Raw genomic sequence first — 17,980 nt, 5'->3', positions numbered from 1 at the left:
GGTGCATTGGAGTGAGAGTTGAAATCCAGACGTATGGAGAAATATCTCATGTGTACTAACATTTGTTATTGTGTATGCCATAAATTGCTTTTCCTCATTTCAAGTATTTCCCCATTTTTTACTGGGTAAGTAGACCACCTAGAAAGTAGATGACCAAAAATAGAAGCCAGATGCATTCAATCAATGCTATTGCCTGTGGCATCAGGTATAAGTGTAGGGCTGGAATACAGGTGGTCTTGGGTTATAGTATAGTGTGCGTGTGTGTGTGTGTGTGTGTGTGTGTGTGTGTGTGTGTGTGTGTGTGTGTGTGTGTGTGTGTGTGTGTGTGCAGCATTTGTTTTATTGTTGTGACAATGCAGTTTATAGCAATGAACGGCAACATAGACAAATGTTTTCTTAACCTTGTTGTGGCAACAAGTGTAAGTGTAGGATCGCCATACACTTGGTCCTGTGTTCAAATATAGCATATACCATACACTTTTACTGTTATTCTAGTTCGCATTATAGTCACTCTCACTTATAACACTTTAGATACTGGAACTGATATTAATTATATGTATGAAGGATAAGGCACTGATATTGTGTCAGTTATTTCTTTATTTATCTATGTGTTATCACATTTATTATCAAATGTATGACTTTGGGTATACTGTGTAATATGTTTATGTAAGTATATCTCTGCTCTCTGGACTAGCATGGCTTCATGTAAGTGCCTGTATATCAAATAACCCTGAAATTGCATTGCTTGCCACTGTTTCACATCACTTACCATCACGCACCCTGGAGCACCATGTTTGCATGATGGTGTGTGGTGAGCAATATATTCAAACAGTGTGCACATTTCCACATTTCCAGAAAATGTGATAACTGGAATTGCTTGAAAACCATCATTCACAATTGCTTTGGTTCCATGATAGGCAAGGCAGGCATTCGTGGAGAGGATATGAGATTTAGAGCTCAGAGATGGGGTGTCCAGGAGTACAAGATTTTTGTTGGACGTCTAGTGAAACATCACAGTGCCAAGCTACTGTAAGGGTACTGTTCTGGGCCCCAGTATAAGTCATAACCTTGGGATAGTTTGGCCCGAGCTGTGACTAGTGCCACCAGTATCTCTCACACTGGTGACCAATGCAGGCACCACTTTAGTGACCTGTGTCAGAGGAAGAGGGGTACCCTCAATGCTTGGATAAATGAATTTAGGACAGAAGCCATTCCCACACATGTGTAAATATCAACAACAGAGGGTAATTGTAAGTCTTACAAGTTCATAGGTTCATAGGTTCATACTAGGCTATCTGCCCTAGGGCATTTATAAGCCTAGCCAGAGTGTGTTTGGCTTTCGCCACCCATTTTAAATGAATTTTGCTATGCCCTTTTTCAAGGTTAGTATACTGTGCCTCTGTCTAACAGTGACACAGAAGTGATACCCGGGGTAAACCTACTATCTCCCATCCACTCATCAAGATTTCTCTTGAAGAGAGTCACTGAGGGACTCTGTCGAACCTAGACTGGGATTTTATTCCAGAGTTGAGGGAGCCTCTGGCTTATGAATCTGTCCTTCCAGCATGTCCTATTTATTTCAGTGCTGAGGTTCAAGTCTCTCAAGCGCGTAGCTCGATGGGATTTGGATTTTCTGAGGTGCAGCATGTCCATTAATTCTGGGTTGGACATGGCTTTATACATCAGGCACAGATCGCCTCTGAGCAGGGGGTATGCCACTGAGTAGAGCTGGAGTTTCTTTAACCGGGCAGCATATGGCATCTGTTTGAGCCCTTTGATCCTCTTGGTGAGGTACTTTTGGGGTCTTTCCAGTTGCTGCAGGTGTCTGGTAAGGTACATCCCAAAGGGGCATTGTACTCAATTATGCGCCTGATGAGGGATGAGTAAAGAGGCACGATGACCTCCCCTGATCTAGATGTGAATCCCTTCATGATTAGGTGGGCTATATAAAATGTTTTTCTAACCACTTTGGCCACGTGGTTGTCAAATGAGAGATTGCTATCAACTTGGGTCCCCAGGTCCCTAATTACTTCTTCCATACTTAATGGATTACCACCTATGTGGTAATTTGTGGGCACTTTGTTTTTGCCAAAGGGGATGACTATACACTTTTTGGCATTTAGCTTGAGGCCATGGCTGTGGCACCATTTGTCTGTTTCTATGATGCACTTTTGTAGGATGCTTGTGTCGGCTGGAGAGTCTATTATGGCACCCAGTTTGCAGTCATCTGCAAACTTGGTCAGCCACAGTCCTTCCGTGTTAGCCTGTACCTCCGAGAAATATATACCGAACAAGAGAGGTCCCAGGACTGAGCCTTGTGGGACGCCACTTGTAACTGGCTTGGAGTCTGACATGGCTCCAGCAATTCTAACCATGTGGGTTCTGTCCTTGAGCCAGTTTGCAACCCATCTAGTGACATAGGGGTTTATATTTAAGCTGGTGAGCTTATCTATAATGCCCGAGTGGGTATTGTATCAAGGCTTTTGCAAGGTCCAGGTAGGCTGTGTGGACCACCTTCCCCTCATCAATGGCCTTGGTGACTGTTTCAAAGAAATCGACCAGGTTTAAGAGGCAGGATCTGCCCTTAACAAAGCCGAACTGGGTAGGATCCAGTGTCTGTAGGTCCCCAATATCTTTATTTATGAGGTCCATGATGATCCTTTCCATAGCTTTGCAGACCAAGCTAGTCAAGCTTAAGGGACGATAGTTTCCAGGATCCGTTGAGGCACCACCTTTGTGGAGAGGGACCACTGTTGCTGTATGCCACTCATTGGGTACATATCCTGTAGTAAGGCTGAAATTGAACAGTAGTTTTATGTTTGGGTTTAGTTCTTCTTGGAGTTCATGTAGGACGCAGCCCGGGACACCGTCTGGTCCCATTGATGCTGTGTTTTTTGCTTTGGACAGGGCGGCTCTTACCTGAGCATCTGAGATGTCAGGGGGGCAGCACTCTGCTGGGATAGATATTTGCCCTTTTGGTGGGGAAGGGGGGGGGAGTTTGCGCTGAACCTGTCAGCTAGGATGTTGGCAATGTCTGTGGGTTTGGTGTATTTTTTGGCATTTTGGACTAATTCTGAGCATATCTGGGAATTACCACCCAGGTTCCTAACATAACTAAAGAAAGCCTTGTGATTATCCTTAGTGACCTGTGCAATTTTTCTCTCAAAGCTGGCCTTAGATGACTTTATGAGTGCCCATAGTTTTTTGCTAATACTGATCAGAGATGCCTTTGCTTTTGGGATTTTGCTCTATCATGTAGTAGCATCCTCCTTCTATTGTTTCATAGTTTCATAGTTTAGTACTAGGCTATCTGCCCTGGGGCATTTGTAAGCCTAGCCATAGTGATGTGGCTTTCACCACCCCATGAAATGGTACAAAAATGCACAAAAATGCACAGAATAGATTTAGAGTACTGTGCCTCTGTCTAGTAGTGACACAATGAAGGCCCCCTTATATAATAGAATTAGTTTACTGTGCCCCTGACTAGCAGTGACACAGATGTGACCCCTGGGGTAAACTTACGATCTCCCATCCACTGATCAAAATTTCTCTTGAAGAGAGTCAGTGAGGGGCTCTGCCTAACATGAACTGGGATCTTGTTCCAAAGCATGGGAAGCCTCTGGGTTATGAATCTATCCCTCCAGCATGTCCTATTCATACTTGTGCTGAGGTTTAAGTCTTTAGCTCTCGTGGTCCTGATGGATTTGGATTTTTTGAGGTGGAGCATGTCCATCAGATCCTGATTGGACATTGCCTTGTACATCAGGCAGAGATCACCTCTGAGCAGGCGGTATGCTACTGAATAGAGCTGGAGTTTCTTTAGTCTGGCAGAATAAGACATATGTTGGAGACCCTTGATCCTCTTGGTGAGGTACTTTTGCGGTCTCTCCAGCTGTTGCAAATGCCGGGTGAGGTACATACCAAATGGGGCATTGTACTCAATCATGGGTCTGATGAGGGAGGAGTATAGAGGTACAATGACATCCTTAGATCTAGATGTGAATCCCTTCATGATGAGGTGTGCAAGGTAGAATGTTTTTCTAACCACTTTGGAAACATGGGTGTCAAATGAGAGGTCACTGTCGACTTGGGTCCCTAGGTCTCTGATTACATTTTCCATACTCAGTGGGTTGCTGTATATGTGATAATTTGTGGGTACTTTGTTTTTCCCAAAGGGGATGACTATACATTTTTTGGCATTTAGTTTAAGGCCGTGACTCCGGCACCAGTTGTCCATTTCTGTGAGGCCTTTTTGTAGGATGTATGTGTCCACTGGTGTATCGACTATGACGCCTAGTTTGCAGTCATCTGCAACTTTGTCAGTCACAACCCTCCCATGTTTGCTTTAACATCTGAGAAATAAATGCCGAACAAGAGGGGTCCCAGGACAGATCCCTGTGGGACACCACTTGTGACTGGCTTTGAGTCTGACATTGCTCCAGCGATTTTAACTTTATGGGTTCTGTCCTTTAGCCAGTTTGCAACCCATCTAGTGACATAAGGGTTTATGTTTAAGCTGGTGAGCTTATCTATGATGCCTGAGTGGGGTATTGTATCGAAGGCCTTAGCCAAGTCCAGGTAGGCTGTATGGACTGCTTTGCCCTCATCAATGGCTCTAGTGACTGTTTCAAAAAAGTCAACCAGGTTCAAAAGGCAGGATCTGCCCTTTACAAAGCCGAACTGGGTGGGGTCAAGTGTCTGTAGGTCCCCTATGTCTCTGTTTATGAGTTCCATAATGATTCTTTCCATAGCTTTGCAGACCAGGCTGGTTAAGCTTATGGGGCGGTAGTTCCCAGGGTCTGTAGAGGTGCCCCCTTTGTGGAGTGGGAACACTGTTGCTGTATGCCAGTGTTCAGGTACATATCCTGTAGTAAGGCTAAGGTTAAATAGCATTTTTATGTGCGGGTTTAGCTCCTCTTGGAGTTCACATAGCACGCAACCCGGGATACCATCAGGTCCCATTGATGCTGTGTTTTTAGCTTTGTTGAGGGCAGTTCTCACTTGGACATCTGAGATGACAGGGAGATTACATTCAGCTGGGATAAGTATTTCTTCTTTTGGGGGTGAGGGAGGGGAGAAATTTGCACTGAACCTGTCAGCCAGAATGTTGGCAATATCTGTGGGTTCAGTGTATTTTTTGTTGTTGTGAACTAACTCTGAGCATATCTGAGGGTTTCCGCCCAGGTTTCTAACATAGCTGAAGAAGGCTTTGTGGTTATCTTTAGTGTCCTTAGCGATTTTTCTCTCAAAGTTGGCCTTGGGTGTTTTTATGAGAGAACATAGTTTTCTGCTAATGTTGATCAGAGATATCTTCCCTTTATTGGATTTTGCTCTGTCATGCAGTAGCTTCCTTCTTTTGTTATACAATTTGTTAATGGCTGAGGTCCACCAGACAGGATGCTTGCCTTTGGTGGAGAGGGACTTGGATTTATTTGGGATTGCACGATCCATGAATTCTTGGAGATGTCCATAGTCCATTCGGCATTGTGGGATGTGGTATCCACTGGCCCAGTGGGTTTAAAGGACACCATCTCATTCTTAAGAAGAGTGAAGTCTGCTTTTCAGAAGTTTTTCACTGTGGTCTTTTGTGCTGGGGGTGGAGGTGGGATATGTATATCCAGGGTGATTAGTTTGTGGTCAGGTCTCACTAGAGAGGCGTATACCTCCGGTGTGGAGCATTTTGTCCCCATGTTTGTGATGATCAGGTCTAGTATATTATCTTCCCTAGTGGGAGAGGTGACTAGTTGTTCCAGTGCATTTGAATTTATGAATTCCAGGAACCTTTGGGCTAGGGTGTTAGGGCTAGAATAATGTACCCAATCTATGTTTGGGTAGTTGAAGTCTCCCAGTATGATGGTATTTTGTGATACATTCATATCCTCCAATGTCGTCAGGAAGGCTGAGTGGGGTTTCTGAGATTGGGAGGGTGGTCTGTAACATGCTACCAGTTGTATAGCAGTTTTGCCTATGGTTAGTTGCACCTGTATAGTCTCTGATGCTTCATGTATTGCTGCTAACCTGGAGGTGTCCTTGATGAATATGGACACTCCCCCTCCCTTTGTGGTTCAGCCTGGGTTTTGGGGCTGAAAAGCATGATACGAGATATAGCCTGGTAGCACTGGGGTGCTCTCAGGAGCCTTGAACCAGGTTTCAGTTACTGCACAGACATCGATGTTCTCCATACTGAGTAGTGCATCGAGTGCCTGCATCTTGAGATTTAGACTTCTGGCGTTGAGCGGCATTACCCTTAATTTTTTTCCATTTTTGTTTTCTATGGAGGTGGGTTTGTCTTTTGAACCTTGCCTAAAAAAGGCACTATGGGGGTGGCAAGAGACTTGGCCAATATCCGGAAGCCCAGTGGTGAAAGGTGCAAGCCATCCCTTGCGAAGCAGCGTGGCTAGTCCAACATGTCATCCCAGGCAGACAGACATTGGATCCCCTTAGAATGACACCAGCACTTGAGCAAATTATTAAAGCTGATCATCTTGTCTTTGTATTGTGGCATCATTCTTGTATAGTTTGTTTATGGCTGGGGTCCACCAGACAGGTCGCCTAACTTTGGAGGATTGGGTCTTGGTTTTATTTGGGATTGCATGATCCATGCATTCCTGAAGGTGTTCATAGAATGCGTTTATAAAGGATTCTGAGGTCTGGGCCGTATTTTCCATAGGCCCGGGGCTTTGAAGGATTCCACCTCGGTTTTGAGGAGTGTGAAATTTGCTTTAGAGAAGTTGTTCACTGTGGTTTTCTGGGCAGGGGCTGGGGTCGGGATGTGAATATCTAGTGAGATTAGTTTATGGTCTGATCTTACCAGTGAGGGATACACTTCTGGTCTGGAGCATAGAGTCCCCATGTTGGTGATGATCAGGTCCAGTATGTTTTCCCCTCTTGTGGGAGTGGCAACAAGTTGTTCTATAGCATTTGAGTTTATAAATTCTAGGAACCTTCGGGCTAGGGTGTTGAAGCTACAGTAATGCTCCCAGTCTATGTTAGGGTAGTTGAAGTCGCCCAATATAATGGTGTTTGGAGAGACCTTCATATTTTCCAGTATTCTCAGGAAGGCCGAGTGGGGTTCCTGGGTTTGGGAGGGTGGTCTGTAGCAGGCTATAAACTGGAAGGCAGTTTTACCCACTGTTAGTTGCACATAGATAGTCTCTGATGCTTCGTGCTGTGCCACCAACCTGGTAGTGCTGGGGTGCTCTCGGGAGCCTTAAACCAGGTTTCTGTTACTGCACAGATATCGATGTTCTCCAAGCTAAGGAGAGTTTCGAGTGCATGCATCTTGAGGTTTAGACTTCTGGCGTTGAGTAGCATTACTCTTAGTTTCTTATCCCTTGTGATACCTATGGAGGTGGGTTTGTCTTTTGAGCCTTGCCTAAAAAAGTCACTATGGGGGTGGCAAGAGCCTTTGCCAATATCCGAAAGCCCAGGGGTGACAGGTGCAAGCCGTCCCTAGCGAAGCATCGTGGCTTGTCCAGCATGTCATCCCAGGCAGACAGGCATTGGATCCCCTTTGAATGACACCAATACTTAAGCCAATTGTTGAAATTGATCATCTTGTCTTCATATTGTGGCATCATTCTTGGTGAGGGTAAGATGCTACTCAAGGTCAGGGTCATACCAGCCTGGGCTACATGCTCAGAGAGCTCCTCTATGTCTCTTTTCGTGTAGTCCAGTGAGGTACATCTCAGGTCATTCACACCAGCATGGACAATGACTGAGTCATATTTGTACTTGCCTTGGAGTGACCTGAGTGCTTGTGTTATGTGGCGGATCCTAGTGCCCGACAGGCAGCTCACCATGACCTTCTCCTTGTTTTTTCACATCCTTCTCCTTGTTCAGCCTGGTGAGTGGGATGTTAGTGTGCCTGACGATAGAGTCACCTATTACAAGTGTATCAGGTGTGTTGTTTAGCCTTAAGGGCTGTGACTGTTCGGCACACTGGCTTTGTGAGCTATGTGTTGCACGTGTTTTGTTTTGGGATAGCGGTTGCTTGGGTGTCTGCTTTGGAGGTCTCTGCTGCTTAGGCGGATTTTTATTTAGAGCCTCCGAGTATGTTTTTGTGTGTTTATGTGTTTGGTTTGCTGTCGTGGTAGGTCTATGTGAGACTGGAATTGTAGTGAGTGTGGTTTCCTTCTCCTCCTGACTGGTTACGCCAGTACTGAGTTGAGAGAGCTTAGCCTCCAGTTTGGCTATATGGTTGCATCTCTCACATGTGTTGGAATTTGTTGGGAGGAGGAGAGGGTTGTCTGTGTACATGAGGCAGTTGTAACATTGCCTCAAGATTCCCAGATTCACCAGCTGGACCAGAGAGGAGATTGACAACTGACCTTTGGACATACTGAAATAGTATTGGGAATTCCTTTATAATTGAAAAAAAGGGCCAATGGGGAACAAAGTACTCAAGGGGTGTTTGTGAGGGTGTAGTGCTTTTAATATAAGCAAGACTGGTTGTCGTAATTGTAGTTTGTTCTGTTCTGTTTTTTTCTCCACAGTTGCCATGGACAGAGAGTGCAATGTCAGGACACATGTCACTAGATATGTGAGAACAAGGGAGGCCTGTGATATGTATGCAACAAAAGAGTAGTGTTATTGTAGCATTAAAGTTTAAAGATAGTTTTTTTTTTTTGGTAATTTATAGAGTTGTATCATATTAAGCATGCATATCTCAATTGTAAAAGCAAGTATACATTCATTAGTCTGTGGCACAAACAAAGATAGCTTTTCTGGCATTTTATACAGTTGTATCAAATTCACCATGCATCTTCCAACTGTAAAAGCATGTATGCATGCATTAGTTTGTAGCACGGACCAACACTACAATATTAGACTTTACTCAGAGGTGGTGGGTTCAAATACCACACTTCCCAACTATTAAATAACTATTAATTTTTCAGTTATGTGCAGCTTAAAGGTGTAAAGTAAAAGCTCTATACCAATGACACACATGCCCTGCTGTAAACTGCAATCTGTATAGCAGGAACACGGATATGTGCAATATATGCACATGCAAAGCGACGGCTAGAAAGGTGCTTGGTATGACATCTGGACAGAGGAAAGATGACAAGGAGACATGGTAGTGGAATGAGGAAGTACTGGAGAGTATACAGAGAAAGAGGTTGTCAAAGAAGAAGTGGGATTGTCAGAGATATGAAGAAAGTAGACAGGAGTATAAGGAGATGAGGTGCATGGCAAAGAGAGAGGTGGCAAAGGCTAAAGATAAGGCATCTGAAGAGTTGTATGAAAGGCTAGACACTAAGGAGGGAGAAAAGGACATGTACTGATTGGCTAGACAGAGGGACCGAGCTAGGAAAGATGTGCAGCAGGTAAAGGTGATAAAGGATAATGAGGGAAACATACTTACAAGTGAGGAGAATCTGTTGAGCAGATGGAAAGAGTACTCTGAGGGGGTGATGAATGAAGAGAATGAGAGGGAGAGAAGGTTGGAGGATGTGGGGATAGTGAATCATGAAGTGCAATGGATTAGCAAGGAGGAAATAAGGATAGCTATGAAGAGGATGAAGAATGGAAAGGCTGTTGGTCCAGATGACATACCTGTGGAAGCATAGAGGTGTTTAGGTGAAATGGCAGTGGAGTTTTTAACCAGATTATTTAATGTAATTTTGGAAAGTGAGAGGATGCCTGAGGAATGGAGAAAAAGTGTTTTGGCACCGATTTTTAAGAATAAGGGTGATGTGCAGAGCTGTAGTAACTACAGAGGGATTAAACTGATCAGTTACAGCATGAAGTTATGGGAAAGAGTAGTAGACGCTAGGTTAAGAAGGGACGTGATGATTAGTGATCAGCAGTATGGTTTCATGCCAGGAAAGAGCACTGCAGATGCAATTTTTGCTCTGAGATTGTTGATGGAGAAGTACAGAGAATGTCAGAAGGAGTTGCATTGTGTTTTTGTAGACTTAAAGAAAGCATATGACAGGGTGCCTAGAGAGGAGTTGTGGTATTGTATGAGGAAGTCGGGAGTGTCAGAGAAGTATGTAAGAGTGGTACAGGATATGTACGAGGGTAGTGTGACAACGGTGAGGTCTGCTGTGGGAGTGATGGATGCGTTTAAGGTGGAGGTGGGGTTACATCAAGGATCAGCTCTGAGCCCTTTCTTATTTGCAATGGCGATGGACAGGTTGACAGAGGAGATCAGACAGGAGTTCCCGTGGACTATGATGTTTGCAGATGACATTGTGATCTGTAGTGAGAGTAGGGAACAGGTGAAGGAGACCCTGGTGAGATGGAGGTATGCTCTAGAGAGAAGAGGAATGCAGGTCAGCAGGACTAAGACAGAATATATGTGTGTGAATGAGAGGGAGGATAGAGGAATGGTGAGGATAGAAGGAGTAGAGGTGTTGAAGGTGGATGAGTTTAAATACTTGGGGTCAATAGTTCAGAGTAACGGTGAGTGTGGAAGAGAGGTGAAGAAGAGAGTACAGGCAGGATGGAGTGGGTAGAGAAGAGTGTCAGGAGTGATTTGTGACAGATGAGTACCAGTAAGAGTGAAAGGGAAGGTCTGCAAGAGGGTAGTGAGAACAGCTATGTTATATGGGTTGGAGACAGTGGCATTGACAAAAAGGCAGGAGTTAGAGCTGGATGTGGCAGAGTTAAGATTTGCACTGGGTGTGATGAAGGTGGACAGGATTAGGAATAAGTATATTAGAGGGTCAGCCCAGGTCGGAAGGTTTGGAGACAAAGCCAGAGAGGCAAGGTTACGTTGGTTTGGACATGTGTTGAGGAGGGGTGCTGAGTATATTGGGAAAAAGATGCTAAGGATGAAGCTACCAGGTAACAGGAAAAGAGGAAGGCCCAAGATAAGGTTTATGGATGTGATGAGAGAGGATATGCAGGTGGTTGGTGTGACAGAGCAAGATGCAGAGGACAGGAAGAAATGGAAATGGATGATCCGCTGTGGTGACCCCTAATGGGAACAGCCTAAAGAAGACGATGATGATGATGTACATGTAAAACAGTACATGTTGCCATCTGCAGTATAGTGTGCATATGTTAGGAGCTGCATATTCCTTAAAAGGGATAAGTTATATGTTAGGGGTGGTAGTCTTAAGATTAAAGGTTAAGATAATAGAGTCCAATAATTATATTAATGCATTTTATGTTACATATGAAGGTACAAATCTTATCTCTCTTTTTTCTCTCACCACAACCCTTTTCTCTCTTTTTTTGTGTTATTTTATTGTGTCATCATAATGTGTCCATGTCATCCATGTGTACCACATCACAAAATGCTCCACAGCACAGTGGGGTAGGCCTGCCCCACAGGATCAACCTGGCCCCTCTCCACCGGCCCCAGCTCCATTGTCCAGCATATCTGGGAGCCGACCTGGAAGCACCACCTCTACTGCCCCTGCACTACCTGCCCCCCTCAGGTACTTGTAGTCCAGAGGATAAGCCAGTGGTTCCCTCCAGGAGCAGTGGCAGGGGTGGTGAGTATCACCTATGCTAAATTGTCAGGGATGGTGTGTAGGGTTGTGCTCTGCATTGTTGGCACATGCCTATGCTCATACCTCTCAACTATACTGAAGTCCTCAGTATTTACTGGTTCTGAGGGCAAAATAATGGGGTGCCATGGATTCCAGAATGGCCCCTTTAATTCACAATTTTTTTTCTTTTTCTTCTTTTTTTTTTACAACTTTAAACTTATGGCTGACGTCACCTTGCATTGCCACCATATCCTGCAAAGGGCATGTATGATGACATCAGCTTCATAAGGCAGTGCCTGACTGCCTGTCAGACTTGGCGAGTGGGGTGGGAATTTCAAATTCAAACAGCCGTGGGGGGGGGGGGTGACATGATGTTGCGGTTGCTACTAGTAGTTAGTAATTTTCTCCTGCAATGGCTCTTGCTCAGCTGCTTGTCCTGCATCATTTTCTTTTCATTCGCATTTGAGCAGGGCAGCACTTTGCATGGCATCATGTTTTCCAGGAATAGCCTCAAGGACTTGCCTCAAGATAACTGTGGAAACTTTTTCATTGATTGGGATGGCTTCCTCTGGACTGGCATCTTGTCCTCCTGCTTGATCAGATCACTTTCTGGAGAAGAAGGAAGCAACTGCTGAGGTATTTAAAGAAAAAGATAAAAGAGTCAGCCAGAGCATTTCAAATTAGTGCAACATTGCATCTTTTAGTCTTGTACCACAGAGATTGTCCAACCAGGACTGCATCTCTTCTTTTAGGATGCACTATTAGAACATCAATAGTTAAGGTGAGATGCCTGTTCAAACTTCAAATAGTGCACATATAATAGCATTCTTTAAGGGATCTTCCACATGCCACTCTTCCCTTGTTTTAATTTACTGTCCGTTTTTTAAACTTCATATTTTAGAACAATGAAGAGTGATTTCTGATGCGCTTTTATAAAATATGAAAATGTATTCATAGAACATATTTTAAAAGTCACTTATTTAATAGGTATAATTTAAATTCACCTCTGTATGCCGAAGTGCTTCCTTCCCTTTATCTACATTTACCTTATTTTGTCTTGTCTTCTGTGTCCTTCCTTGCCAGTCTTTTGTCTTGCTGCTACACTTGCCGATAAAGATGTTGCACATTATATAAAAAAAATAAAGGGCTTTATTCATCTACAGTAGTTCATGATATCTGACTACTACTGTGAAGTGTGAAATGGAGAAGGTAAAAGTTTCTGCCTCCGTCTTACAGGCAGTGGAATGAAGGCTGTTTGGAAATGGCTTTACTGAGGCTGGCCTTCTGGGCATTGTGTCATTATAGGATGTCTGTTTAGTGGGGGGCGACTCTAAATATAAGCCTAAATCACTACGTTAGTGTTCACACGACAAACCTGTTTTGTAATGTGATTGTGATGAAGACATCTATTTTGGTTAAAACATGGTAATCTATGAGCTTTCAAAGGATGCGCAGCATCATAAGCATGCAGTTTTTGGGCTGCAGAGAGAGACTTCTGTTTTATTTCTGAATTACTTTGACTAGTGGTTTGGTGCTGTCATCAAGGTTATAAGAAATAAAAAAGTCAAGTTTCTGTAAAAAAGTAGAATGCAAAAGAAATTAGTGAATCAAACTTGTATGGTGTTATGCTGTCATACTGCACATTAAGTATAATGTGGATTTGTAGTTCTAGCTCTCAAATCATGGACAGAGGCAAAACTCTGGAGAGACAAGGGTCCCCATCCAGAATTAGGTACAATTTGTGTTTGTATATATTTGGCTTTCACTATGACTCCAGGGCTAACATTTGGATGATGTTACAACCTGTCTGTGGCTCTCAGTTTTCTATGCATAAATTGAGGGATTAAGTCAGGGGCTGTAACTGCTGTATTTCTATGGTTTTCCACTTCAAAGCCCGAGCTGATCTGTAAAGAAATGTTCCCACTCTAACCATTTTTAATGCAAATCCTGGGTCTGTGTTTTTTTGTTAAGTGTATTTCATAAAAAAATAATACATACTGTAAACTCAGGTAGTTGCTAGATAACAAGTTTTGCCTTATCACATATTTTTCTGAGGATATGAAGTCTGAAATTCAAATGTCTGTCTGCTGTTTGTTATTATTTAGTGACGTCAAGGTTCATGTTGGTATCCTAAAATTCCATTTGAGTGGGTGTGGTTGCATGATTCTGTATGCAAATTTCATGTTAATCAGTGTCCTGATTTTTGGCCAATTTACCTATTTTTCATGGACCTTTGCCCAGATTGCCCAGATTTTTTATGTTTCCAGGTTGAGAGGTATGCCTATGCTGGATGGAGGGGCTGCTCTACCTCATTTTACATAGGACCAGTGAGAGGAGGAGACATTGAATGCTCCATCCAGTGGCAGAGTGAGGTGAGAGTGATGACAGTCCTGCAGGTGAGGACTCGATTCTCACTGTCAACCAACTTGACGTCCATGGGTCCTGGATGTCCCCACTCTCTCCCCATCCATGGTGTCTACTGACCTCTTATGTCAATCACCATCCCAGTGTCTTGTCTTGTTTGTCTCATCTGTCTACATTTGCTTCCTCACCTACCCAACTTACCAGACCTAGACGTACATCCCACTCTCTCTCAAAAAAAAAAAGGGGGGCACCTGTCCCCCTCAAAAAAAATGTCCTATACATAGCTAAGCTACCCATTTTGCATACATGTCTTCTTGATGCACTTGATTCAGTCCAATTGGCTATACAACATGATTGTGTTGTGGTCATCCCTCTGTCTGGAGGTGACAGTCAACATTCAGCTTATATCCTGCATATATTATCAGTTTTTACTGTTGAAGAAATGGAGAGCTATGCTTCTTTTCTACCTCCCTCCTGCACATTCCTGTATTGCTTTCCATTTCTTCATTCCCCTGCTAGCTCCCCACATTCCCCTGCTAGCTCCCCATTTCTCCACTGTCATATCTTCCCCATTTCTTTTCTTTAATGTATTATTACTTGATGGTGTATGCAGCCTGATAAAGGAGGCGGTATCATCATTATGGACCAGGTGGACTATAACCAACGCATGCTCCAACTGTTATATGAGGACTCATGCTGAGGCATCCCTGAACAAAATCAGTATTTCATATAATGGAGTAGATTTTTTTTATATGATATGTTAACTCAGGGTCAGCTGTCTGTGGAGCAATATAATTATGTTTGTAATACAGCTCCTAAGTTGTCCACAATTTTTGGTGTGCCAAAATTACATAAAAACTTATATAATCCCCCCTTCGACCCATTTTTAATGGTACTTCCTCAAAGACGTATTATATAGCAAAATTTATTGATGAACAACTAAAACATTACTTGGTTCCTGTTAAACATCTCTGGTGAGATTCTTAGGATTTTTTGGTGAAATGTAATGACATAGGGATTTTTTTCTGACAATTGATGCAAAAGACTTGCTTACCTGCATCCCCCCACAATATTGGGATAGAATGGTTTATTGAATATTTCACTGACTATCTACATGTTGAACAGGATAAGATAAATACAATTTTGCATTTACTTGAAATGGTTTTATACAACAGCTTTTTGTATTATGATGGCCAGTATTTTAAACAAGTGTCAGGTCTAGTTATGGGCTCACCTTGTGGGCTATTATATGCCAATATGGTCATGTTAGTATGGGAATTACATTATTTATTTAATAGTGACTTTTTCAAGTATGTTACAATGTATGTCCATTTTTTAGATGATTTGTTTATTGCTTGGGATGGTCCTGTTGATTTAATAGTAGACTTTGTACAATCTTTAAATACTACAACTGAGTTTTTGAAGTTTATGCACCAGTTAGGTGTGAACTCTTTATCTTACTTGGATGTAGAATTAACCAGAACAGAAGCTGGTTTAAAAGCCTGTGTTTTTAGGAAAAAAAAACATATTCAAATAAAAACTTGCATTTTACAAGTAACCATTCATACCATGTCAAAAATGGACAGATGGTACGGGTCACCAGAATAGTAACTGATATGCTTGACTTCTTAAATGAAGTACATTTTATAGGCAACATGTTTGTGAACAAGGGACACCCAGTGCAGATGGTTAACAATATAAAATCTGAGATCATTAAGAAGAGACTATCAGGCCAGTACATTCCTTTATTACAAAACCATCACGCCAGGTCATTTGGTGAAGCTTATAGAGAAGTTTTTCCTTCTGCAAATGGTATCCAAAATGAAACTATAGGAATAATGGCATCAGGCAATAGGGTGACACCTTTTCCACAATGAGAAAGTGGTGTGCAACAAGCAAAAAATACAAAAAATGCATTTATTTCTACAGTCAATGCCCATAGTAAAAATATAATGGATATTATTAATAAAAAATTGGGCATTTATTAGAACAGATAAACAGCTAATAGAAAAAAATTGGTAATTTTCCTGATTTTGTATTTAGACGCGATAGCAACCTTAAAGACTGGTGTGACAGTTTATCCCTTTTACATACGCAACCTGTACAGAAAATGACAAAGTGTGGAATGTGTTCACAATGCAAGTTTATTTTGCAATGTAACCAGGTGCACTTGGGTTCCAAGTGTATTATAGTTTCTGGTCGCTTTTCTTGCCAAACAACAGGAGTGGTATATGCTGCAAAATGCAGCTCATGTCCTGCATATTATGTGGGATAGACTGAGCAAAAATTTAAACAATGGGTGTATGAACACATTTATGATATGCATACACATAAAGAGACCAGTGCTTTAGTTAAACACTTAAAGGAATTCCCAAGACATAGTTTTAAACTTGTCATACTGGAATTGTTGCAAAAACCCCCCAAGGGGGGACCATGAGGTATTTATTTAGAACATAGAGAGTTGTAGTGGATTTTACACTTGAATACATCTGCTTATCAGGATTAAATGATGTAGTGTCTATTTCTTGTGAGTTAAAATTAAAAACTTTTGATAGATAGTTATGTACAAATATTTATATAAATCTTTTTTTAAAAAATGTATTGTTAAAAGTATTTCATTTTAATATGTTGTTGTTTTATAATGCTATGTCTTTAAGACCCACATGGTTGGATTGGGCTATAAAAAAGTTTGTCACATGATTTTTGAATGTCTGAAGAAGGCTGGTATTTTCTAGCTGAAAGTGCTTAATGGAATAAAGTTTTAAAAGGTGTGTTTTAAAATAGTATGTTTCTTGTGAATTCTGCCTTCTGGATTATTACTATTTTCTCGCTGTCAACTAACTTGACGTCCATGGGTCCTGGATGTCCCCACTCTCACCCCATCCATGGTGTCCACTGACCTCTTATCTCCATCACCATCCCAGTGTCTTGTCTTGTTTGTCTCATCTGTCGACATTTGCTTCCTCACCTACCCAACTTACCAGACCCTGACATACATTCTACTCTCTCTCAAAAAAAAAAAAAAAAAAAGGGCACCTGCCCCCCCCCAAAGTCCTATGCATAGCTCCCCATTTCGCATACATGTCTTCTTGATGCATTTGATTCAGTCCAGTTGGCTATATAACATGATTGCGTTGTGATCATCCCTTTGTCTGGAAGTGACAGTCAAAATTCAGCTAATATCCTGCATATATTATCCATTTTTACTGTTGAAGAAATGGAGAGCGATGCTTCTTTTCTACCTCCCTTCTGCACATTCCTGTATTGCTTTCCATTTCTTCATTCCCCTGCTAGTTCCCCAGATTCCTCTGCTAGCTCCCCATTTCTCCACTGTCATATCTTCCCCATTTCTTTTTTTTTAATGTATTATTACTTGATGGTGTGCATTGCAAACTAACCTGCACCGACCTTAAAGCAAAAGTAGTTAAAAGTATTATATACAGCTGTATTCAAACCCAGCATCATCTGGTCCCAAAAGGGAATGTATCACTGCATTAATACCTGCTGCCACAGAGTCAGTTAAGTAGCAAGTTTATTCCACAGACTCAATGCTAACTGACAGAGCAAAGCAATGCTGTCACTGGAAGAATTACATGTCCTTCACTTATGTACTAGTCATTTTTAAGATCTCCGTTTTGTCCATCATGCAACCTCAAAGAAAATAAGCATAGCCAAATCTTCCATTACTCCTCTGTTCCCTGTGATTGAGCTAAGTGTAGCATCGAGCAAACAATGGCCAAAAAATAATAAAATAATAATAAAAAGCTGACAGAGAAAACACAGTTTGCACACAAATGAAGGGAAGGTTGGATGTTATTTTAACAAACCCTGTGAATTGTGGGCTGCTTATTTGTATATCCATCATTGACAGATGTACATATAACACTTTATAAGTCTAACCTGGCAAATCCACCTGATGTAATCATTCACAGTTGCCATGCATTAAACACAAATACTGTGGGAGTGCCTGCACTATGTTTACATCCCTACACAGATCCAGTTTTTTAGGATTCAGCAATCTTAATGAGTTCAGATCTAATTTGCATATTCTCCATGCTGACAGCCCTGAATCTACACTAGAAGGCAACCGCGTAGCAAGGAAAACTGAAGGGGATCCAAATTGCTTATGTGCTGAACACAGATGAGTACATATTTTTAAGATGATATGCCTG

The sequence above is a fragment of the Protopterus annectens genome, chromosome 3.part0, assembly GCF_019279795.1.
Source record: "Protopterus annectens isolate FY-2018-M chromosome 3.part0, PAN1.0, whole genome shotgun sequence".
Classification (NCBI taxonomy): Eukaryota; Metazoa; Chordata; order Ceratodontiformes; family Protopteridae; genus Protopterus; species Protopterus annectens.
Note: the sequence above shows the minus strand (reverse complement) of the source record.